Raw genomic sequence first — 23,626 nt, 5'->3', positions numbered from 1 at the left:
AGCATATTTATCTGCTATAGGAATGACCTTATAGAAGGGGAAATCAGACAGTTCATTGAATCACATAATCATATAGTTAATACTTTAGTTCAATAATTTTAATAATATTAATTAGATAGCATATTAATAAATTATATAATGTAAAAATGAGAAGAAAGTATAGATACCATTTTTTCCCCCAATGGCATTGCTTTAGTAATGAGAACATAGGGCCTCAGAGGAGCTTACTGACTTCTAAAGCCCTGGCAGAGTCCAGTACCTGCCCACCCTTGCTGTCCACTTTCCAGCTGTGTATAATGTTAGGGTCATAAGATGAGCGATAAGAGGGTCACAGAATTGCCTTTCCCTGTATTTCCTGACCATTGTTTTTAGGAATTATCTCAGATCTGGATTAATGGAGTTGAAGTTCCTAACTAGCAGCCATTTAGTCTAGGGAGTATTGTTGGGGAATTTGCTCACATAATGCTCTGTGTAAAACTAAATGGCACTCAGTAAATATTTTCTTCCTTTCCTCCTTCATTCCACCTCTGCTTATCCTATTCCTTCCCTCTTTTCCTCCAGTGATCCTGCCATCACCTGATAATCTACCATTGGGAATTCATCTTGTTGTCCCCTGTTTGGATATGACTATTCTTGGTAGATGATCACACTGAACTGTGGTCTACAGCTCTCTCTGAAGTATTTTAAGAGATCGTTTTGAGGTTATAACTAGTAAAAGGAATACTTTAATGGGGTACAGAAAGCAAGGAAGAAGAGATTTCAAGCAACAGGGACAAAGGACAGGCCCAGGTAGGAGTCATATGAAGACTAGGGTAGCAGAGAAGTGGAGGGAGTGCAGCAAAGCCAGAAGGGAGGGCCCAAGGTCCAGCCACTCTACTCCAGTCATCTGCACCCAGTCAGCTGAGCTCACCCTGCCCTGTGGCTATTATAAAATAATTCATAGCTATTTCTCCTGTGATTTTTCTCTCCCCTTTTCTCAAGTTGTTTCATTTTTTCCTCACTGCATCTGTTTTAGTTTGATTTCCTACTTTGCTTTTTTAATTACAAGAACTGTTGTCCTTATTTAGTTTGGAGTAGGAGTAGAGGGCCAGTCAGAGAACTGAAATATGTTTGACCAGGGTGACAGCACTTAGGAGGCATGTATTTGTGGATAAAGGCTTTGCTCTCAGTCTATGAGGAAGGAAAATTGAGGCACTCAGTATTTCAGGGGACTTGGCAATTGGGGTAGCCTTGGCATCTTTTTGCAAATGGAGATTTTCCATTCAATCCTCCATTTCATTCCATCTTTGCATGTCTTTTTCTGTTGCATTTCTCAGTTCTTTTTCCCCCTTCCCTAGCCAGGGTTTCACTTGTATGTAGCAGCTTTATGCATTGAATAAATCAAGCCCTCCCTGCTGAGCTGTCAGCAAATGGAACTGACCAACAGAACAGCCTGTGTAAGTGCATCTTGTGCTGGGGCCAGACAGACAAGCACAATTATTTGATTGCAAGAGATTGCCACTAAATGAGAGTGAAATAGTGGGTCTGAGACTTGTTGGTGAATATTATTAATAATATAGTGTCATGCATTAATAACATAGTGTCATGTGAAACAAAGCTACACTGGAGGGTCTGTCTGAAGTCCCATTTTAAATCACATTTTCAGGGAGGTAGAAGATGGAGGAGATGAGATAAAATAAAGCGAGGTGTCTTTAGGCACCCGTTTGGGAGTTTCAGTTTGACGTAGGCTGAAGTTAGGAGAATACATGTTGCCATCATAAGTTATTTGGTGGCCAGAATGAAGCATGGGATTTGTTTCTGGCTAATTGTCATAAAAATCTCATTACTATAATGCTCTATTGTGAAAATCATCTTCACTCTTATTAGAGTCCTTGAAGAGAGGCCACTGCAAAAACTCCATGAAAAATGGAGTATGATGTCCTTCATTATTGCATAGTCAACTTCCTTAGCCCACCCACCACAGACAGTCATTCCATACTCTTACACCTCTCCCTACATAAACCTCATCATCCTGCCAAATAGGATGCATCACCATCGTCCTCTAGATGTGCTTTGAAGTTCACTGCCCCTGGGCTTTTACTCAAGTCATTCTCTCTATTCCAAGTGCCCTTTCCCAGTCTTATCTCTGTCCATCAGTTAAAGGCCCAAATCAAATGTACCTTCTCTGAAGCTGTCTTTGTTTATTCTTTTTTGTTCATTGTGAACAGGTGTCCACAAACTTTATGTAGAGGAACAGATAGTAAAATTAGGCTTTGTAGGCCACCTATAGTCTATTTATTCTTTGTTTTATCAAAATGTGAAAACTAGCTCATGGACCTTGACAAAAACAAGTCGCAGGATGAATTTGGCTCATGGGCCTTAGTTAGCCAATCCATGGTCTAAAGTGATCTCTCCTTTCTCTGAACTTCTGTACAATTTTGTTTGTGTTACACATGCCACTTACCACATCTAGCCTTGTATAGTAATTAGTGGTATATGAGTATTTTCTCTATTGGACTGAAGATTCTTGACAGTTGAAATCATGTCTCATATACTTTACAACATCTATTGTAATATCTGAACATAGAAAGTAGCCAAAGGATATTTGTAAAATGAATGAATCTATTACTTATAATATCTTTCAGCAAGAACATAATTTATTTCCCAACCCTTCCAAGCTCTTCCAACCCTTGACTTTCTGACAGGTAGGTCTTCCACCTTTACTCTGAAGCTGGACCCCTTAATAAGGCCATTGTGCACTATAAACACAATACAATGTATTGTATTCTGTACATACAATATTGTTTTCATTTATTAAATATTGTATTCATTGAGCAGTTATTATGTGCAAAGCTCTGAGAAAACATCAATGAATAAGATAGACAGCAACCTCAGCCCCTGTGGTGCTTTTGCAGTCTTGGCTGGGAAGCATGATCTTAATATGAGCTCCCTTCCTGACATGTCTCAACTGCACTTTTCTGTTTTTCAGATCACCACTTAATATTTGCTACTTGGTTTACCAGGGTAGAAGAAATAATAAAAATTATAATACTAGAAGCCAACATTTATCAAAGATTTTATTTATTTATTAGAGAGAGAGAGAGCACAATGAGGGGAGAGGGGAAGCAGGCTCCCCGCTGAGCAGAGAGCCCCATGTGGGGCTCCATCCCAGGACCCTGGGATCGTGACCTGAGCTGAAGGTAGCCACTTAACCAACAGAGCCACCTAGGTGCCCCTAGAAGTTGACATTTAGTATATACTTCAGACAGTAATAGATATCCTCTTTAATACGTACAGCCATAGGGACATTAGGGAATTTATCCTTAAGGAATTTGTCCATAAGGAATTTAAGGAAGCAATTAACTGTGTTTAGTTATTTTGTTGTCAATCTGGATAGGCTGGTGATCACAGCTGTCACTTAACCAGATTATTGCAGATAAACCAGTCTACTAGAGGCAGTATCTTGATCACCCACTAAAGTAAGCAACATCAGTTAGCATGGGCACATTAGTGGTGGTTTAAAAAGATAATTTAGCCAGTAAGTGAAGGACTAGAGATTTGATTTAAGGTCTGTTTGAGTCCTAAGTCTGATATTTCCAGTGTAATCAAAGTAATGTTGCCTCATGTTGTTTCATTCTGAGCACAGATTTGCATTAATAGGAACAACAGTGAAGTAAAATGTAAAAATTAGAAACAAAAATAAGTACACATACAATTTGTTGAAAGAAATTAAGATATTTATGGCAATCTCTGAAGAGAATATTTAAAGAGGGACTAAGTTCTTAATAGAAGAATACTGTCTGCCTCACACAAAATCCATTGCCAAACAAAGCTTTTAGCTCTCCCAGTTCCCCTCAGTGTTGTTTGCTCAGCTCTTTTTCCTCTTGCCACCATTCCTCAATCTGTTTTATTACCTTTTCCACTTACTATGTGCGCATTCAAGGTTTTCCTATTCCTTTATATTGTCTCCCTCCCCACAGTCCACACTGTGGTAAGTCAAACTCTAAGATGGTTCCCAAGAATCCTAGGCACTGGTGTTCACCTGCTCTATGATTTTATCCCCATGGGTGTGGGCTGGGCCTGTGAACACAGTGGGCTCATCGCCCCTTGATTAGATTAGGTAATATGGCAAAGGTGATTAGATAGTCATTCCTGTGGTTATAGTACTTTCTGTAAGAAACTGTTGTAGCAGACCAGAGTGAGATTCTCATGCTTGCTTTGAAAACATAAGCTGTCATGTTTCAAAAGGCCTATGGTTAGGACCTGAAGGTGGCTTTTGGGAGCTGAGAACAACCTGTAGGAACTGACAGCCAGTAAGAAAATGGGGCTTTAGTTCTACACCTGCAAGAACTGAATTCTGCCAACAACTTCACTGAGTTGGGAAGAGGCCCCCAAGCCTCAGATGAGATTGCAGCCCAGGCTGATATCTTGGTTTCAGCCTTGTGAGAACCTGAGCAGAGAAATTACCTACAGTGTCCTTTCTCATCTTCTTCTGGATTAGTCAAGTGTTTTGTTTTGTTTTGTTTTCAATTCCATTTCTGGGGTGCCTGGGTGGCTCAGTAAGTTAAGCATCTGCCTTAGGCTCAGGTCATGATCTCAGGGTCTTGGAATTGAGCCCTGCATCTGGCTCCCTTCTCAGTGGGGAGTCTGCTTCTTCCTCTTTCTCTCCCTCTGCCCTCCTGCCTGCCCCCCCCATGCATGCATGCTCTCTCTCAAATAAATAGTCTTTATTTTTTTTTGTTTTATTTTTTTATGTTCAGTTAGCCACTGTATAGTACATCATTAGTTTTTGATGTAGCGTTCAATAATTCATTAGTTGCGTATAACACCCAGTGCTCATCACAACACAAGCCCTCCTCAATTCTCATCACCCAGCTATCCTATCCCCCCTCCCCCCTTCCCTCTGAAACCCTCAGTTTGTTTCCCAGAGTCCAGAGTCTCTCATGGTTCGTCTCCCCCTCTGATTTCCCCCCTTCATTTTTCCCTTCCTTCTACTGTGGTCCTTCATGCTATTCCTTATGTTCCACAAAGAAGTGAAGCCATATGATAATTAACTTTCTCTGCTTGACTTGTTTCACTTAGCATAATTCCCTCCAGTTCCATCCATATCGATGCAAATGGTGGGTGTTCATCCTTTCTGATGGCTGAGTAATATTCCATTGTATATATGGACCACATCTTCTTTATCCATTCTTCTGTTGAAGGGCATCTCGGCTCCTTCCACAGTTTGGCTATTGTGGACATTGCTGCTATGAACATTGGGGTGCATGTGCCCCTTCTTTTCACTACATCTGTGTCTTTGGCGCAAATACCCAGTAGTATGATTGCTGGGTTGTAGGGTAGCTCTATTTTTAACATCTTGAGGAACCTCCATACTGTTTTCCAAAGTGGCTGTACCAGCTTACATTCCCACCAACAGTGTAAGAGGGTTCCCCTTTCTCCACATCCTTGCCAACATTTGTTGCTTCCTGTTTTGTTAACTTTTGCCATTCTAACTGGTGTAAGGTGGTATCTCATTGTGGTTTTGATTTGTATTTCCCTGATGGCTAGTGATGTTGAACATTTTTTCATGTGTCTGTTAGCCATTTGTATGTCTTCCTTGGAGAGGTGTCTGTTCATGTCTTCTGCCCATTTTTTGCTCCCAAAAAACAAGAGTCCAGGGCCAGATGGCTTCCAAAGGGAATTCTACCAAACATTTACAGAAGAATTAATACGTATTCTACTGAAGCTGTTTCAAAAAAATAGAAACAGAAGGAAAACTTCCGAACTCTTTCTATGAGGCCAGCATTGCCCTGATCCCAAAACAGGCAAAGACCCCATCAAAAAGGAGAATTACAGACCAATATCCCTGATGAACATGGATGCAAAAATACTCAACAAGATCCTAGCCAATAGGATCCAACAATACATTAAAAGGATTATTCACAATGACCAAGTGGGATTTATTCCTGGGATGCAAGGGTGGTTCAACATTTGCATATCAATCAGTGTGGTAGAGCACATTAATAAAGGAAAGGGTAAGAACCCTTTGATCCTCTCAGTTGGTGCAGAAAAAGCATTTGACAAAATACAACATCCTTTCCTGATTAAAACTCTTCAGAATGTAGGGATAGAGGGAACATTCCTCAATATCATAAAAACCATCTATGAAAAGCCCACAGTGAATATCATTATCAATGGGGAAAAGCTGAGAGCTTTTCCCTTAAGGTCAGGAACATGACACAGATGCCCACTCTCGCCACTATTGTTCAACATAGTACTAGAAATCCTAGTCTCAGCAATCAGACAACAAAAAGAAATAAAAGGCATTCATATTGGCAGAGAAGAAGTCAAACTCTCTCTCTTTGCAGATGACATGATACTTTATGTGGAAAACCCCAAAGACTCCACCCCCAAGTTACTAGAACTCATACAGCAATTCAGCAATGTGGCAGGATACAAAATCAGTGCACAGAAATCAGTTGCTTTTCTATACACTAACAATGTAACTGTAGAAAGAGAAATTAAGGAATCAATTCCATTTACAATAGCACTGAAAACCATAAGATACCTAGGAATAAACCTAACGAAAGAGGTAAAGGATCTATACTCTAGAAACCACAGAACACTTATGAAAGAAATTAAGGAAGACACAAAAAGATGGGAAGACATTCCATGCTCATGGATCAGAAGAATAAACATTGTTAAAATGTCTATCCTTCCCAGAGCAATCTACACTTTCAATGCCATCCCTATTAAAATACCATTGGCATTTTTCAAGGAGATGGAACAAATAATCCTAAAATTTGTATGCAAACAGAAAAGACCCCAAATCATCAAGAGAATGTTGAAAAAGAAAAAGCTGGGGGCATCATGTTGCCCGACTTCAAGCTATATTACAAAGCTGTGATCACCAAGACAGCATGGTATTGGCACAAAAACAGACATATAGACCAATGGAACAGAATAGAGACTCCAGAAATGGACCTTCAACTCAATGGTCAAATAATCTTTGACAAAGCAGGAAAAACTATGCATTGGATAGACAGTCTCTTCAATAAGTGGTGCTGGGAAAATTGGACAGCTATATACAAAAGAATGAAACTGGACCATTCTCTTATACCAGACACAAAGATAAACTCTAAATGGATGAAAGACCTCAATGTGAGACAGGAATCCATCAAAATCCTAGAGGAGAACATAGGCAGTAACCTCTTCAACACGAGCCACAGCAACTTCTTTCAAGACACATCTCCAAAGGCAAGTGAAACAAAAGCAAAAATGAACTTTTGGGACTTCATCAAGATAAAAAGCTTCTGCACAGTAGATAAAGTCTTTAAAAAATTCCATTTCTGCTCCTCCATTACTTGTTGGTTACATACTCTTTTACAATTTTTGTGGTGGCTACTCTTGATAGAACAGCATGGATCTCAACTTATTAGAATCTAATATACGTTAATACTTATGCCATTTCTTTTCCCTTCCTGCCTTTTGTGTTGTCATGTATTTTAATTATACATGTATTTTAAATACTGAAAACTTTATTTTTATTTTATACCATTAATATTCACTAAGATTTACCCATATAGTTATCATCTCTATTGTTCTTTATTTTTTTGTTTTTCTTTTCTTCATTTCCATGTCTCTTCCTGTGGTCATATTCCTTCCACCTGAAGAAATACTTTTAGTATTTCTTTATTGCAGGCCTGTTGATGACCTACAATTTTTGTTTGCTTGGAAATATCTTTATTTTGTCTTACTTATTAAAGGATATATTTACTGTGTATATAATTGTAGATTAATAGTACATTTCTTTTATCACTTTAAATAGACCATTTCATTGTCTCCAGCTCTCATTGTATTCTGGTAAGAAGAAAGGTCTCAGGATAATTTTGTACTTATATAATTTTGGGGGTATGTGCTTTTAAGTTTTTATCTTTTTTCTAGCAATTTAAATATAATATACCTAGATATAGATTTTTTAAAATTTGCATTTCTTGGGGATAGTTTTTCTTCATGAACCTATGGATTTTTGTTTTCAGCTTGAAAAATTCTCAGGCATATTTCTCTAGTATTATTTTTACCCTGTTTAGTATTTTCTCTTATTCTGAAACCCTAGTTAGATGCATGTAAAAATTTCTTACTGTATCTGCTTTCTTTTACTCTGTGAATTTGTTATCTATGACTAACAAATCAACCCAAAATTTATAGCTTAAAGCAACAAATATTAGTTATTACACAGTTTCTTTAGATCAGGAATTATGGAGCAACCATCATTTTGGCTCAAGCTCTCTCATGAGGTTATAGTTGATGTTGGCCAGAGCTGTAGTCATCTAAAGATTTTATGTGGCTAGAGGGAACTCTTTCAAGATGGCTTACTCATATGGCTCTTGAAAGGAGGTCTCATTTCCTTACCACATGGACGGTATGTTTCATAAGGCTGCTTGTGTGTCACAGGATATGACATCTGGCTATCTTCAGATAAAGTGAAATGAGACAGAGTGCAAGGAAGAGAGTGTAATGCCTTCTGTGACCTAATTTTGGAAGTCTTACACTGTTACTTCCACCATATTCCATTTGTTAGAAGAGAATTATTAAGTCCAGCGCACAGTCAGGAGGAGAGGAATTAGGCTGTACCTTTTGGGAGGACAAATGCCAAATAATTTTTGGATATATTTTAAAATCAACACACTCTGTAAGGAGGACACTTGTAATGAGCACTGGGTATTATATACAAGTAATGAATCACTGAATTCTGCCCCTGAAACTAATACTACACTACATGTTAACTAACTTGAATTTAAATAAAATCTTTAAAAAATTTTTTTTAATTTTTAATTTTTAAATTTTATTATGTTATGTTAATCACCATGCATTACATGATTAGTTTTTGATGTAGTGTTCCATGATTCATTGTTTGTGTGTAACAGCCAGTGCTCCATTCAGTACGTGCCCTCTTTAATACCCATCACCAGGCTAACCCATCCCCCCACCCCCCTCCCCTCTAGAACCCTCAGTTTGTTTCTCAGAGTCCATAGTCTCTCATGGTTCGTCTCCCCCTCCGATTTCCCCCGCTTCATTTTCCCCTTCCTGCTATCTTCTGCTCCTCCTTCTCCTCCTCCTCCTCCTCCTCCTCCTCCTCCTCCTCCTCCTTCTCCTTTTAACATAAATGTATTATTTGTTTCAGAGGTGCAGGTCTGTGAGTCAACAGTCTTAGACAATTCACAGTGCTCGCCATAGCACGTTACCCTCCGCAAAGTCTGTCACCCAGCCACCTCATCCCTCCCACCCTCACCAGTCCAGCAACCCTCAGTTTGTTTCCTGAGATTAAGAATTCCTCATATCGGGCGCCTGGGTGGCTCAGATGGTTGGGCGACTGCCTTCGGCTCAGTTCGAACCTTGCAGCCCAGGAATAAATACCACTTGGTCATTGTGAATAATCCTTTTAATACACTGTTGGATCCTATTGGCTAGTATTTTGGTGAGAATTTTTGCATCCATGTTCATCAAGGATATTGGTCTGTAATTCTCCTTTTTGATGGGGTCTTTGGTTTGGGGATCAAGGTAATGGTGGCCTCATAAAACGAGTTTGGAAGTTTTCCTTCCATTTCTATTTTTTGGAACAGTTTCAGAAGAATAGGTATTTAGTTCTTCTTTAAATGTTTGGTAGAATTCCCCTGGGAAGCCATCTGGCCCTGGGATTTTGTTTGTTGGGAGATTTTTGATGACTGCTTCAATTTCCTTAGTGATTATAGGTCTGTTCAGGTTTTCTATTGCTTCCTAGTTCAGTTTTGGTAGTGTATACTTCTCTAGGAATGCATCCATTTCTTCCAGATTATCTAATTTGCTGGCATAGAGTTGCTCATAATATGTTCTTATAATTGTTTGTATTTCTTTGGTGTTGGTTGTGATCTCTCCTCTTTCATTCATTATTTTATTTATTTGGGTCCTTTCTCTTTTCTTTTTGATAAGTCTGGCCAGGGCTTTATCAATCTTGTTAATTCTTTCAAAGAACAAGCTCCTAGTTTTGTTGATCTGTTGTACTGTATTTACAGTAGATGTTTACAATTGTTAGAGATTCTTGTTGGATAGACCCTTTAAGTATGATATAGTGTTCTTCCTCATCTCTTATTATAGTCTTTCACTTAAAATCTAATTTGTCTGATATAAGGATTGCCACCCCAGCTTTCTTTTGGTGTCCATCAACATGGTAAATGGTTTTCCACCCTCATTTTCAAATGGGGGTATCTTTGGGTCTAAAATGAGACTCTTGCAGACAGCATATTGATGGGTCTTGTTTTTTTATCCAATCTGATAGCCTGTGTCTTTTGATGAGGCATTTTGCCCATTTACATTCAGGGTAACTATTGAAAGATACGAATTTAGTGCCATTGTATTGCCTGTAAGGTGATTGTTATTGTATGTTGTGTGTGTTCCTTTCTGTTCTATGTTACTTTTAGGCTCTCTCTTTGCTTAGAGGACCCCTTTTGATATTTCTTGTAGGGCTGGTTTCGTGTTTGCAAATTCCTTTAGTTTTTGTTTGTCCTGGAAGCTTTTTATCTCTCCTTCTATTTTCAATGACAGCCTAGCTGGATATAGTATTCTTGGCTGCATATTTTTCTCATTTAGTGCTCTGAAGATATCATGCCAGTCCTTTCTGGCCTGCCAGGTCTCTGTGGATAGGTCTGTTGCCAATCTAATGTTTCCACCATTGTAGGTTACAGACCTCTTGTCCCAAGCTGCTTTCAGGATTTTCTCTTTGTCTCTGAGACTCGTAAATTTTACTATTACATGTCGGGGTATTGACCTATTTTTATTGATTTTGAGGGGGGTTCTCTGTGCCTCCTGGATTTTGATGCATGTTTCCTTCCCCAAATTAGGGAAGTTCTCTGCTATAATTTGCTCCAATATAATATACCTTCTGCCCCTTTTCTCTTTTTTCTTCTTCTGGGATCCCAGTTATTCTAATATTGTTTTGTCTTATGGTATCACTTATCTCTCGAATTCTGCCCTCGTGATCCAGTAGTTGTTTATCTCTCTTTTTCTCAGCTTCTTTATTGTCCATCATTTGGTCTTCTATATCACTAATTCTGTCTTCTGCCTCATTTATCCTAGCAGTTAGAGCCTACATTTTTGATTGCACCGCATTAGTAGCCTTTTTGATTTCGACTTGGTTAGATTTTAGTTCTTTTATTTCTCCAGAAAGGGTGTCTCTAGTATCTTCCATGCTTTTTTCAAGCCCAGCTAGTATCTTTAAAATCGTCATTCTGAATTCTAGTTCCGACATCTTACTAATGTCCATATTGATTACGTCCCTGGCAGTCGGTACTGCCTCTTGTCCTTTTTTTTTTTGAGGTGATTTTTCCATCTTGTCATTTTGTCCAGAGGAGAACAAATGAGAGAACAAAATGCTAACAGGGTAACAACGGCCGCAGAAAAATATACACTAAACAAATCAGAAGAGACCTGAAACCAGGGGAAAAGAACGGGAAAGAAAATAAAAAGAAAAAAGAAAAGAAAAAGAAAAAGATAAAACAAACAAAAAAACCAGAATATGATCAAATATCAGGCTGATGCATAGATTAGTGCCACATACTAGATTTTGGGTGTATTTTGCTCTGTTAGAAGAAAGTGCCTCCCAAAATTTTAAGGAAAGAAAAGCTGATATATGTACAAAAATAAGGGTAAATACGATGAAGGGATGGAATATGACTGTAAAGATGAAAATTATAAAAGATTTTATAAAAGGAATTGATAAGATAAGAAGTTGGTTGAAAAAAGAAAGAAGAGGATTAAAAAAGGGAGAGAATGTGATCAGGCTGGAGACTAGAACAAAGCCATACACTAGAGATTTAGGGTATATTTTGGTCTGTTAACTACTATGAGGGGATAGAATATGACTCTAAAAATGAAAAATAAAAAAGATTTTTAAAAAAAGGGATTGATAAGATGTTGGTTGAAAAAGGGAAAAAGAAAAATTCGAAAAAAAAGAAAAAGAAGAAAATTTAAAAAATTAACTTTGAAAGACTAAAGAATCATGGGAAAAAGCCATGGATTCTATGTGCAGTATTCCCCTAGCGCTGGAGTTCTGCCGTTCTCATTGATCGGTAAACTTGGTCTTGGCTGGCTGTTCTTGCCGATCTTCTGGGGGACAGGCCTGTTGCCATGGTTCCCAAATGTCTTTGCCGGAGGCTGAATTGCCCCGCCCTTGCCGGGTCCAGGCTAAGTAAGTACCCTGCTCGGGTTTGCTCTTGGGAGCTTTTGTTCCCTGCAAGCTTTCCGTTCAGCTTCGGAGGACAAGAGTGAAATGGTGGCCTCCCAATCTCCGTCTGGAGGAGCCGAGAACTTGGGGCCCCACTCCTCAGTGCTCCCCCAGAGAAAACAGTCAATCACTCCCGTCTCCCCGGTCTCTGGCCGCACCCCACGCTCACCCGGCCTGTGACTGAGCGTTTCTGTCTCTGGCACCTGACCCCGTTTGCAGTCTCCAAACCCAGCAGATCCCTGCGGTGTGCTCTCAAACCGCTTCTCCTGGGGGAGGAAGGGGAGTCTCCCCACATCTGCCGCTTGTTGGGTCCCTGCTGGAGGAGCAGTGGCCTGACTGCCGTGGATCACGGTTTATGGCAACTCTGAGCTGCGAGCCCACTCCTCGGCTCCGTCTCTGCAGCTGGCTTCCCTGCTCCGATACCTGGGAGCTCTGCCGCACTCAGGCACCCCCAGTCTTTCTGTGACCCCGAGGGTCCTGAGACCATACTGTCCCAGCAAGGGTTCCACCCCCCCCCCACTTATGTGCTGGAGTGACGTCCCTCAGCGGAACAGACTTGTAAAAGTTCGATTTTTGTGCTCTGCGGCTCTATCACTTGCCAGTAGCAGCTGATGGAGGCCCCCTCCCCCACCATCTATCCTCCTGAATATTGCCTTGGATTCACTTCTCTGCACATCCTACCTTCCAGAAAGTGGTCGCTTTTCTGTTCAGACAGTTGCTGCTATTCTTTTCTTCGATGTCCTGTTGAGTGCGTAGGTGTTCAGAATGGTTTGATCCCTCTCTAGCTGAATTCCTGGGACCAGATGAAATTTAGGTCTCCTACTCCTCTGCCATCTTGCTCCTCCTAAATAAAATCTTGAAAGAAAAAAAAAAAACCCCAAAAAACCTTACCACATTCTGAATTCTGTTTTGTCCATTCTTTTCTATTTCTGTGCTTTATTCTTAAACTATTTTTTCTGATCTTTCAGTTTACAGAGTCATTAGCTGAGTTTAGTACGCTGTTAAACATACCAAGTGAGTTCTTAATTTTGGTTCTTTTTCAATTCAAGAATTTCTATTTGGCTTTTTTTTTTTTTAAGATTTTATTTATTTATTTGACAGAGAGAGAGACAGTGAGAGAGGGAACACAAGCAGGGGGAGTGGGAGAGGGAGAAGCAGGCTTCTGGTAGAGCAGAGAGCCTGATGCGGGGCTGGATCCCAGAGTCCTGGGATCACGACCTGAGCTGAAGGCAGCCACTTAATGACTGAGCCACCCAGGGGCCCCTCTGTTTGGCTTTTTATAAACTTCTGGTCACTGGGTATAGTTTCTATCTCACTGACAACATTTTTAATCTTTTCAATGAGAAAAAAAGCATGGCTATTTTAAGTTCATAGTGGATCTGTTCAAATCTGGAGCTGTTTGTTGTTTATACTCTTTCTTGTTTGTGTTGTCTTGAATTCTCATGTTTGCTTATTTTCTCCTGGATATTTCACTTGAAAAATATTTGCAGAAATTAGTTGGAATTTGAGAGATGTTATTTTCTTCCATAGGGGATGTTTTCCCCTTCTTCCAAGTGTCTACAAAAACCTACCTTTGGGATTACTTTAATCCAGTTTATATTTTCTGAACCACTCAGATGACTTGAAGCTGGGTTTTCATTCTGGTTCTCCTGAATCACTGAGTCCAGTTCTTTGGGAGTGCCAATATAAAGGTGGATGTTTTGCTGGGGTTCCTATCATTTGGAAGCCTGGAATCAAGTTTGTCATCCTTGCTGCTAAGCCTGTCAAAAAGTGTTCTTCAGTATCTCAGTCACCTGACCCAAAGTTGACAAATGCCATCAAGGCAAAAGAGGCAATGTTTGGCTTCCTTTCTGAATCTCTGACTTCTCCAATATCTCAGATAATTTATTTTTTAATCTTGTTAGCTCTCCTGACCCATCCAGGTCAATGTTTTATGTGTGTTATCTATTCTTTCCAGTTTTCCTTTGTTGGTAGGATGATCTGAATTACTTTTGCCACCATCACTGAAATACAGTTTCCCTGTTCTTTATAGCAATTATAAAAAAAACTAGCAAGATCTGATTTTAAACAAATAAAGGCTCTTAACAAAAAACTTGAAGAAATTACAAGATTTTTCCTTTGTTGCAAAAATATTGCTTATTTTTTGGAAATGGATATAGAAAATCTTGCATACCTTGCTTGAAAGCACAAATGATCGTTATCCCATTTACTTCCAGTGAGGAGGAACCCAGTTGAATGGTAGTGAGGGATCTCTGGCTTCATGGATATAATTTTCCTTGGGAGCTCTTATACAAGGTTATGTGGCATTTGAATTTAGTTGATGAGGGAGGAAAGAAGGAGAGGGAGAGAGGAGGGTGGAGGGAGAAAGAGAGAGAACAAACTAGTTTGCAGTGATATTACTGCAACCCTTAACAGATTTATATGTATGCCTGTGGGATAAACTGTCATGGAGTTTAATTGCATAAGGATTGTGGTTGGATGTGACTGGAAATGGGGAGGAGCAGAGCGTGGTACTTTGGATTTGAGGCTGAGCCCTGTGGAGAGAGGAACTTCAGGCAGAAGCTGAAGTTGTTGCTTTAATGATGGGCTTATTGAAATGAGGGCATCACCAAAGCTCTTCTAATTCCCAGTGACAAGTGAGACACAGAATGGCCCTGAGAGGGTTTGGCACTGAGAACTCTGTGGGAATGAAGTGCCATTTAAGTTAAGTAGTTTGGTGCTGTGACAATGAGACATCTAATGAAAGTTCAGTAGGCAAGTGGAATTATGGAGTGTGAGTTAGAATTTAGTATGGAAAAAATCAAATTTGGCAGCCATTAGCCCAGAGGTGAGATCAATACTCTCAGAAACAAGGATATTGTTAAAAATAATGATGCTATATAAACTGTAAAAAATTTTTATTTTAAAGACATAGTTCATTTATGCTTGCATTTCTTTATTCTGAGTTGAGATGATTAGATCATAGTTGAAGGGTTTTGTAAAAGGAACATAACAGTGAAGCAGTGATGCCATTGAAAGGAGTCTGTCAGGTAGCAGAGTAGGATTAGCTTGCATGTGAGGGCTTAGTGAGGGTTAAAGAAATGAAAAGAAAAATGGAATTAACGAATCATTCATTCTCTATAAACTGGAATGTAGTTTATAACAAATAAACTGCCATAGTTAGAAAGACATAAGGGCTCAGTCTCAGATACCAGAAAGCATTCATTAGACAGAATCAAGGATAAATTTGGAGTTGAATGAGTTCTGTGAACTTCTCCTTCTTCTTTCCTCAGGTCACCTTTCAGACAGTTGAGAATTCACTACCTAGGGCACTAGGAAGTCTGTTTCCCTCTTGTTCTGTTTTCTTCCCATTTTACCCCTCCCTCTACCAGGCTTCTGTCTTGTCCTGGATATTCACATTCTCCAAACTGGAGACCTGTTGAACAAACAAAACCTTCCTGGTGCAGTTAATTTATTATTATGGTAAATTTCTCCTTTCCACTTGGTGTGCGCATGGGGTGGGATGAAAGAGATCAAGGGGAGAGGGAATCCTGTCCCACCCTTCTGGTGAAGATCAGGTGGAACAAAGGTAGGAAGGGGACAGAGTTTCCAGTCCTGTCTTACATGTGAATGATGAAAATACATACTCTTTACATGGAAATATAGTAGTCAAGAAATGGCCATGTACTACAGAAGGCTTTTAAATGTTTCAGATGCTATTTTAAGATTATCAGAGTGTAGTCACTAAAGGGGAGGGTGTAGAAATATGCAGAGTCAAACTTCCTTTTTAATGAGGGCATTTACAGCTATAAATTTCCCTCTGAGTCATGCTTTGACTCAATTCCATGTTTTTATAAGTGGTATTTTTATTTTTATTAATCTCACAGTATTTTCTAATTTCCATTCTGATTTCTTTTGACCCATTGGTTATTTTGGAGTGTGTTGTTTAATTTCCCTAATTTCCTTCTGTTACTGATTTCTAGTTTCATTCCATTGTTGTCATAGAATATGCATTGTATGATTTCAATTCCTTAAATTAATGAGAATTGTTTTATGGACTAACATATGGTCTATTTTAGAGAATATTCCATGTGTACTTGAGTCGAATATGTATTTTCCTGTTACAGAACGGAGCACTCTATAGATGTCTGTTAGGTCTAATTGATTTATAGTGTTGTTTAAGGCTTCAGTTTCCTTACTGATTTTTTTGTCTAGCTCTTCTGTCCATTATTAAAAAAAAGGAGGGTATTGAAATTTCCAACTAGTGCTGTTGAATTATCTGTTTCTTTCTTTAATTCTGTCAGTTTTTTATTCCTGCATTGTGGGGCTCCGTTGTTAGATGCATATGTATTTATAAATGTTATGTCCTCTTGGTTGACATTTTTTATCATTATAAAATGTCATTCTTTGTCTGTAGTAACAATTTTTAAAATATTTAATTTATTTGAGAGAGAGAGAGAGAGAGAAAGAGAACAAGCTGGGGCGGGGTGCAGAGGGAGAGGGAGAAGCAGACTCCTCACCAAGCAGGAAGCCTGATGTGAGTTCGATCCCAGGACCCTGGGATCATGACCTGGGCTGAAGGCAGACGCTTAACTGACTGAGCCACCCAGGCACCCCTCTAATAACAATTTTTGCCTTATTTTTGTTTGTTTGTTTTTACTAATTTTTTAAAAAATTTATTTTATTTTATTATGTTATATTAGTCACCATAGAATACATCATTAGTTTGTGATGTCATGATTCATTGTTTTCGTATTACACCCAGTACTCCATGCAGTACATGCCCTCCTTAATATCCACCACCGGGCCAACCATTCCCCCCACCCCCCTCCCCTCTAAAACCCTCAGTCTGTTTCTTGGAGTCCATAGTCTCTCATGGTTCATCTCCCCCTCCGATTCCCCCCCTTCATTTTTCCCTTCCTTCTCCTAATGTCCATGCTATTCCTTATGTTCCACAAATAAGTGAAACCATATGATAAATGACTTTCTCTGCTTGACTTGTTTCACTTAGCATAATCTCCTCCAGTCCCATCCATGTTGATGTAAAAGTTGGGTATTCATCCTTTCTGGTGGCTGAGTTAGATATACCATTGTATATATGGACCACATCTTCTTTATCCATTCATCTGTTGAAGGCCATCTCGGCTCTTTCCACAGTTTGGCCATTGCGGACATTTCCACTATGAACATTGGGGTGCATATGGCCCTTCTTTTCACTACATCTGTGTCTTTGGGGTAAATACCCAGTAGTGCAATTGCTGGGTCATAGGGTAACTCTATTTTTAATTTTTTGAGGCACCTCCACACTGTTTTTCAAAGTCGCTGTACCAACTTGCATTCCCACCAACAGTGTAAGAAGGTTCCCCTTTCTCTACAACCTCTCCAACATTTGTTGTTTCTTGCCTTGTCAGTTTTTGCCATTTTAATTGGTGTAAGGTGGTATCTCAGTTTGGTTTTGATTTGTATTTCCCTGATGGCTAATGATGATGAATATTTTTTCATGTGTCTGTTAGCCATTTGTATGTCTTCTTTGGAGAAGTGTCTGTTCATGTCTTTTGCCCATTTTATGACTTATTTGTTTTTTGGGTCTTGAGTTTGAGAAGTTCTTTATAATCTTGGAAATCAACCCTTTGTCTGTAGTATCATTTGCAAATATCTTCTCCCATTCTGTGGGTAGCCTCTTTGTTTTGTTGACTGTTTCCTTTGCCATGCAGAAGCTTTTTATCTTGATGAAGTCCCAAAAGTTCATTTTTGCTTTTGCTTCACTAGCCTTTGGAGATGTATCTTGAGAGAAGCTGCTGTGGCCGATGTCGAAGAGGTTACTGCCTGTGTTCTCCTCTAGGAGTTTGATGGATTCCTGTCTCACGTTGAGGTCTTTCATCCATTTTGAGTTTATCTTTGTGTATGGTGTTAGAGAATGGTCGAGTTTCATTCTTCTGTATATAGCTGTCTAATTTTCCCAACACCATTTATTGAAGAGACTGTCTTTTTTCCATTGCATATTTTTTCCTGCTTTGTCGAAGATTATTTGACCATAGAGTTGAGGGTCCATATCTGGGCTCTCTTTTCTGTTCCATTGGTCTATATGTCTGTTTTTGTGCCAGTATCATGCTGTCTTGGTGATCACTGCTTTGTAATGTAGCTTGAAATCTGGCAACGTGATGCCCTCAGCTTTGTTTTTCTTTTTCAACATTTCCTTGGTGATTCGGGGTCTTTTCTGGTTCCATACAAATTTTAGGATTGTTCGTTCCAGCACTTTGAAAAATATCATTGGAACTTTGATTGGGATAATGTTGAAGGAATAGATTGCTCTGGGTAGCATAGACATTTTAACAATGTTTATTCTTCCGATTCATGAGCATGGAATGTTTTTCCATCTTTTTGTGTCTTCTTCAATTTCTTTTGTGAGTGTTCTGTAGTTCCTACAGTATATATCCTTTATCTTTTTGGTTAGGTTTATTCCAAGGTATCTTATGGTTTTTGGTGCTATTGTAAATGGAATTGTTTCTCTAATTTCTCTTTCTATAGTTGCATTGTTAGTGTATAAGAAAGTAACTGATTTCTGTGCATTGATTTTGTATCCTACGACATTACTGAATTGCTGTATGAGTTCTAGTAATTTGGGGGTGGAGTTCTTTCGATTTTCCACATAAAGTATCATGTCATCTGCAAAGAGAGAGAGTTCGACTTCTTTGCCAATTTGAATGCCCTTTATTTCTTTTTGTTGTCTGATTGCTGTTGTCAGGACTTCTAGTACTATGTTGAACAATAGTGGCAAGAGTGGGCATCCTTGACATGTTCCTGATCTTAAGGGAAAGGCTCTCATCTTTTCTCCATTGAGGATGATATTGGCTGTGAGTTTTTCTTAGATGGAAACCAATGAGAACGAAAACACATTGGTCCAAAACCTATAGGATACTGCGAAGGTAGTTCTAAGGGGGAAATACATAGCCGTCCAAGCCTCACTCAAAAAAATAGAAAAATCCCAAATTCACCAACTAACTTTACACCTTAAAGAATACAGGAAAAGCAACAAACGATGCCTAAGCCACACATTAGAAGAGAAATAATTTAGATTAGAGCAGAGATCAATGAATTAGAAACCAGAAACACAGTAGATCAGATCAACGAAACTAGAAGCTTGTTCTTTGAAAGAATAGTAAGATCAATAAACCACTGACCAGACTTATCCAAAAGAAAAGAGAAAGGACCCAAATTAATAAAATTATGAAGGAAAGGGGAGAGATCACGACTAACACCAAGGAAATAGAAAAAATTATTAGAAATTATTATCAACAACTATATGCCAATAAATTAAGCAACCTGGAAGAAATGGATGCCTTCCTGGAAACGTATAAACTACCAAAACTGAAACAGGAAGAAATTGACAACCTGAATAGGCCAATAACCAGTAATGAGATTGAAGCAGTGTTCAAAATCCTCCCAAAAAACAAGAGACCAGGGCCTGATGGATTCCCTGGGGAATTCTACCAAACATTCAAAGAAGAAATAATACCTGTTCTCCTGAAGCTCTTTCAAAAAATAGAAACAGAAGGAAAGCTTCCAGACTCATTCTATGAGGCCAGCATTACCTTAATCCCCAAACCAGGCAAAGACCCCATCAAAAAGGAGAATTTCAGACCGATATCCCTGGTGAATATGGATGCCAAAATTCTCAACAAAATCCTAGCTGATAAGATCCAACAATACATTAAAAGGATCATCTACCACGACCAAGTGGGATTTATTCCCGGGATGCAAGGGTGGTTCAACATTCCCAAATCAATATGTGTGATAGAACACATTAATAAGAGGAGAGAGAACCATATGGTCCTCTCAATTGATGCAGATAAAGCATTTGACAAAATACAGCATCCTTTCCTAATTAAAACTCTTCAGAGTATAGGGATAGAGGGAACAATTTTTGTCTTAAATTCTATTTTGTTTGATGTTAAAATTGTTACTACAGCTCTTTTCTTTCCTTTTGCATGGTATATCTTTTTCCATTCTCTTTTAACCTATTTGTGTCTTTGACTCCGAAGTGTGTCTGTTATATAAAGCATATAACTGGAACGTGTTTCTTTGTTCATTTTGGCAACTTCTGCCCTTTAACTGGAGAGTTTAATCTGTTTACACTTAATATAATTACTGATAAGGTAGGAATTACACGTGCCATTTTGCTGTTTTTAATATATCTTATGTCTTTTTTTTTTTGATCCTTCAATCCTCCATTACTCCTTTCTTTTGTGTTAATAGAGACTTTCTAGTACAGAAAATATCAGTTGTCAGTTCTTTTACTATGTATCTTAAAGGTATTTCTTCAGTGGTTGCTGTGGGGATTACCTTTAACATCTTTATGTTAGTTTATAAAACAGTTCTCATTAATTTAAGGAATTGAAATCACACAATGTATATTCTCTGACAACAATGGAATGAAACTAGAAATCAGTAACAGAAGGAAATTAGGGAAATTAAACAACACACTCCCAAATAACCAATGGGTCAAAAGAAATTAGAAAATACTGTGAGGCTAATAAAAACAAAAAAACCACTTATAAAAATGTAAATAACTTAGTAATTGTTACTTGATGGTTTTGTAGAAGATTAACAAGTAAAGGCTCTTTGGTCCTGGTTTCTTTTTCTTTCTCTGTCTTTTTTTCATTCATTGGTGAAAACTGAAAATGTAGATCTTTGCCAGTTCAATTTATTCTATTCCGTTTGTTTACTTCTTTTTTAGTCACTTTTGTTACTTTTTCTTTTATAACAATCAAATATTTCATCTGAAGTTTTTAATAGTTTAGAGTTGAATATAACAGCAGTCTTTAGAGTACTTATCTCTGAGGATATGACAATGTTCCTAAGGGTCTGTAGCCCATGATTTTTTTCATGAGAGTTCTAGAAGAGCATAGCTTTTATCCATTCCAAATCTTACCATGGTGTATTGTTCCAAGGTGTCAAAATTCCAGTGTTTCAAAGAAGAGATAAGTTTAAGGGGCGCCTGGGTGGCTCAGTCATTCAGCGTCTGCCTTCGGCTCAGGTCATGATCCCAGGGTCCTGTGATCAAAAGCCCCGCATTGGGCTCCCTGCTCAGTGGGAGGTCGGCTTCTCCCTCTCCCACTCCCCCTGCTTGTGTTCCCTCTCTCACTGTGTCTCTCTCTGTCAAGTAAATAAAATAAAATCTAAAAAAACAAAAACAAAAAAACAAACCTTCAAAATTAAAAAAAAAGGTAAGTTTAAATTATTTGGCTCAGCAAAGTCTACTTCAATTAGGGCATACTTTTTAAATTGTTTTGTTTCTCTGAATTCTTGCTTTTCATCCAGAGACAATTTCTTTCTGTACTTTCCATATTTTTTTGTCTGTCATGCTGTAGATTTCTTGCAAATATCTGATGATTTTTACCTGGAAGTGAAGGAAAATGAAGATTGACTGGGAGCTCAGTGTGAGGGAACCATACATTGTGTTGGAGGACCCTGAATACCAGGATTAAGAAAACATCATTATGGAGTACTGGCACCCACAAAATACTATCAAACTGAGTTTAACAGCTTAGGAAAAGGATTATACCCCACGATCATGAAGGATTTATCCCTGAGATGCAGGGATGGTTCAACATACATAAATTAATAAGTGTGATACATGTTAAAAGAAGGAAGGATAAAAATCATATAAATATCTCAGTAGTTGTAAACAAAACATTTGACATAATTCAACATCCTTTCATGGTAAAAACTCAAACTGGGCATAGAAGAAATATACCTCAACATAATAAACAGGCCATATATAACAAGCCCACAGCATCACCCACACTAATGGCCTTGGTTTTTTCCCAATGGGTCATTCAGATTTTTTAGAACAATTTTGGCGATGGAATGATGACACTGGTAGTAGGATATAGTCCATCAAAGAATCTCATGAATCTCCCTATTTTTTTTTTAAAGATTTTATTTATTTATCTGACAGGGAGAGAGAGAGAGAGAGAGAACGAACACAAGCAGGGGGAGTGGGAGAGGGAGAAGCAGGCTTCCCGCTGAGCAGGGAACCTGATGCAGGGCTCAATCTCAGGACCCCAGGATTATGACCTGAGCTGAAGGCAGATGCTTAACAACTGAGCCACCCAGGTGCCCCTGAATCTCCCTATTTTTATTTTTATTTTTATTTTTTTTAAAGATTTCATTTATTTGAGAGAGAGAGAATGAGAGATAGAGAGCACGAGAGGGAAGAGGGTCAGAGGGAGAAGCAGACTCCCTGCTAAGCAGGGAGCCCAATGTGGGACTCGATCCCAGGACTCCAGGATCATGACCTGAGCCTAAGGCAGTCACTTAACCAACTGAGCCACCCAGGCGCCCTGAATCTCCCTATTTTTAATTGTTGTTTTTTATTGTTGAGTTTTAAGAATTCTTGGTTTATGTTGGATAAAAGTCTTAGATATATGTTTTGCTGATATTTTCTTTAAGTCTTGGGGTTGTCTTTTCACTCTTTTAACAGTGTCTTTCACAGAGCAGAAGATTTAAATTTCAATATCATCCAACTTATTGATTTTTTTCTCTCATGGATTTTGCTTTTGGTTTTGTATCTAAAAAATCAGTCAAACCCATGGGCACCTACCTTTTTTCCTGTATTATATTCTCTTGTATTACATTTTATATATAGCTTTGTGTTTTACATTTAGGTCTATGAGCTGTTTTAATTAATTTTTTTGAAAGGTGGAAAATCTGTGTCTAGATTTCTTTTTTCTTTTCTTTTGCATGTACGATTTTTTTTTGATGTACAGTTATTCTCCCACCATTCCTGAAAAGGATATTCTTTCTTCGTTGAATTGCCTTTGCTTTTTTGTTAAAGATCAGTTGACTATATAAGTGTGGATATATTTTTGGGCTCTCTAATCTGTTCCATTGATCTGCTTGTCTATTCTTTCACCATTATTGCACTGTCTTAATTAGTATAACTTTATTGTAAGTTTTGAAGTTAGGTAGTGTCAGTCCTTTGACTTTGCTCTTCTACTTCACTATTGTGTAAGGCTATTCTTGGTCTTTTGTGTTTCCTTATGAACTTTCAAATCAGTTTGTTAATATCCACAAAATAATTTTCTGTTATTTTGATTATGATTGCATTGGATTTAAAGATCAAATTTGGAAGAATTGTCAGTTTATCAATGTTGAATTTTCTTATTTGTGAACATGAAATATCTACCCAGATATTTCATTTTTTTTAACTCAGTGGTTCCTATTTGTTTCTTTTATATAGGTTTTATTTCTCTACTGAGATTTATCATATTTTCATTTGTTACAAACCTATTTTCCTTTATGTCCTTAAGCACAGTTTTATAACTGCTTTAAAATTATTGTTTGCTAATGTCCAGGTCATCCTGAAGTCACACTTTCCTATCCTTTCTTTTGAGTATAAGTCATGTTTTTTTTTTTTTCTTC

The 23,626-nt window shown here is 38.4% G+C and overlaps 1 long non-coding RNA gene across 1 annotated transcript in view; it reads left to right on the top strand.

The window, feature by feature from the left end:
* The window catches only part of LOC112822085 (uncharacterized), a 712,470-nt gene that overhangs the window by 9,000 nt on the left and 679,844 nt on the right, over positions 1 to 23,626 (top strand). The window lies entirely within an intron of this gene.

The sequence above is a fragment of the Callorhinus ursinus genome, unplaced genomic scaffold (genome assembly GCF_003265705.2).
Source record: "Callorhinus ursinus isolate GAN/ISIS: 27379988/994484 unplaced genomic scaffold, GSC_fseal_2.0 scaffold1, whole genome shotgun sequence".
Classification (NCBI taxonomy): Eukaryota; Metazoa; Chordata; class Mammalia; order Carnivora; family Otariidae; genus Callorhinus; species Callorhinus ursinus.
This window is presented reverse-complemented; position numbering and strand designations above follow the sequence as displayed.